The sequence below is a fragment of the Limulus polyphemus genome, unplaced genomic scaffold, assembly GCF_000517525.1.
Source record: "Limulus polyphemus unplaced genomic scaffold, Limulus_polyphemus-2.1.2 Scaffold316, whole genome shotgun sequence".
NCBI lineage: Eukaryota > Metazoa > Arthropoda > Merostomata > Xiphosura > Limulidae > Limulus > Limulus polyphemus.
In genome coordinates, this window is record NW_013665926.1 from 587,695 (window position 1) to 590,398 (window position 2,704).

Genomic DNA, 2,704 nt, shown 5'->3' on the forward strand with positions numbered 1-2,704 from the left:
CACGGTCCAGGACATTCCAGTTGGGACAAAGTGAACATTGGAACAAATGACGCTGCTGAAGACGTGTCACCTGAAAAAGTCACTGTCGAAGAAGAAACTCTACTCGGTTTTGAGAAGGGAAATAGTGAAGACCTTGATGAAGTTACTACCACTGATGTGACTATTACCAATGATAGAACGTTTCCTGATGAAGCAGATGAACCCCACTTGAAGCAGAAGCCAACGAGACGGAGACCAGTATGGAAGAAGATATGTCCCGTAAAATTAAGAGACTTTGTTGAATTTTAATTTTATGTTTGTAAATTCTGTGCATTTAATTAAGTTATTGTAATTGTTTATTGGTTTAATGTAAGTGGCTATTGTTCGAGACGAACAATACTAAGGAAGGGGCAGTGTTACGACAGCGGGGTCACGTGACGCTAGTAACACGTCATATTCTCGAACGTTCACGTCCCTTCCTGAAGTCTCGAGAGGCTACTAGATATGCGGTAGTCTTGTATATATAAGCCGTCAAGAAGTGACGGCAACAAGGTGAATTGACAGTTGAGTCGAGCACGTGAGACGTTTTTAGTGAATTATAGCGTTTGTTATAGCGCGACTGTGGAAATTAAGTGTATTGCAAAGTTGTATTCAGAAAGAATAAACCAGGTTTATTTAAGAAAGGACTTGTATCGCTAAAGTTTTTACGGAAAATTAACTAACGACCGGAGGCGTAACAGTATTTTAAAACTTATTTATGGTAGATGTGTGCTTCATTGTTTAGTATCTACATAAGAACGTTAAATTTCAAAGATCATATGACATGCTATTCTGCTTTAACACTAGTCTCCTAGTAACAAACTAATTCTAAGTGTTTAGATAAGTCAGTTCACTCGTGTTAATAATATCGGGCTGAAGTAAAACCTAACGCACTAGATCACTAGGTGATAGACAGTTAGTAGTCTATGGGAACTTGGCACGTTAGAGTGGTAGGAGCAGACAGTGGATAATATATCTTTTTAACAGCTTTTCAAAGCCGTACTAATAGATAATGTGCTTTACTTTACATAGAATATATATATATATATATATTTTTTTACCTTTGACACTTGAATTGAAAGAAAGGCAAAATTCTAAATACGTCAGCTTTATTTTGTGAGGGTTGTCTCACGGTACCTTTGCACAAAATATAATCTAAGTTGTTAGAATTATAGATTAATAGCAGTCCAACAACTCTAATCCTGCGAAGTATTTTTATCTCTGACCACAATAAATTGCAAGAAAGGCACGAACCCTAAATATGCCAGGGCTGTGGTATGGTATCATTATGTAAAGTTTAATTTATATTGGTCAAAAGATAAAGGAATTGTATGCCCAAACCTCTAATTTGGCAAAATATTTTGATCCTTGACCCTTTTAAAATCGCAAGAAAGGCATGCATTCTAGATTTGTCTGTTTCAGTTTATGGAGGCTATCGCAAGATATCGTTGTGTAAAGTCTCGTCTAATTCAATCGAAGTCTAAAGGAGTGGTAGGCCAAAATCTCTAATTTGTATTATTAATTTTTGCTTTGACCTCTGTAACATTGTAAGAGACGCACAAATATCGTATCAGTTTGCTTCAATATGTGGAGGTTGTCTTAAGATATCTTTGCACAAAACTCTCATCTGGATTGGTGGAAATGTAAAGAAAGAGTACGTCAAAAACTCTAACTTTGCTACTTGTTTTCACCTTTGACCATGTAAAATCAAAATAAAGGCACAGTTAAATCTCAAATCTATCTAATTTAGTCTGTGGGAGTTGTTGCAAGGTATTTTTCAGCCAGTTCTCGTTTGGATTGATGGAAATATAAGAGAACTTCAGGCCAATATATGGATATTTGCAATGTTTGACCTTTGACCTCTTAAAATTGAAAAAGGGCATAAATAAAAACAAAAGAAAAACATATATGGGCGTAGTGGCCCAAGGTATATACCCCAGAAGTTTCAAGACGATCATTCCAGAAATATAAGAGTGATGCTCAATTGTAATTGTTGAGAAGAAAGTTTTTTGTTGTTGTTAAGCACAAAGCTACACAATAAACTATTTTTATTGTGTCCACTAGGGATAGAAGAAAAATATATATAGGAAATACGATATATCTTCCTTCTTACTGAGGAAGACATAAATATCATAGAAAACCGTTACTTAGAAACAGCTATCGTTTGTTCATTTGTTTGTTTTTGAAACCCCCCAGTGGCACAGCGAAATGTCTGCGGACTTACAACACTAGAAACCGGGTTTCGATACCCGTGGTGGGTAGAACACAGATAATGTAGCTTTGTGCTTAACTTCAAACAAAACAAAAAACGAAATTGTTTTTGAATTTCGTGTAAAGCTACTCGAGGACTATCTATGCTAGCCGTCCTTAATTTAGCAATGATAGTGTTACGTCTCCGTTCGTTAGTTAATTTTCCGTAACTTCGTTCCGACGAAACTTTAGCGACACAAGTCCTTTCTTAAATAAAACTGGTTTATTCTTTCTGAATATAACTTTGCGATACACTTAATTTCAACAGTCGCGCTATAACAAACGCATAAATTTTCAACGAACGTCTCACGTGCTCAACTTCAACAATACTCAGTTCAATTACACACTCTCTGACTGCAGTTCAATTACTCATTGCCCTGTCACGTTGTGACCGTCTTATATATACAAGACTAACACATAACTAGTAAACGCTAGG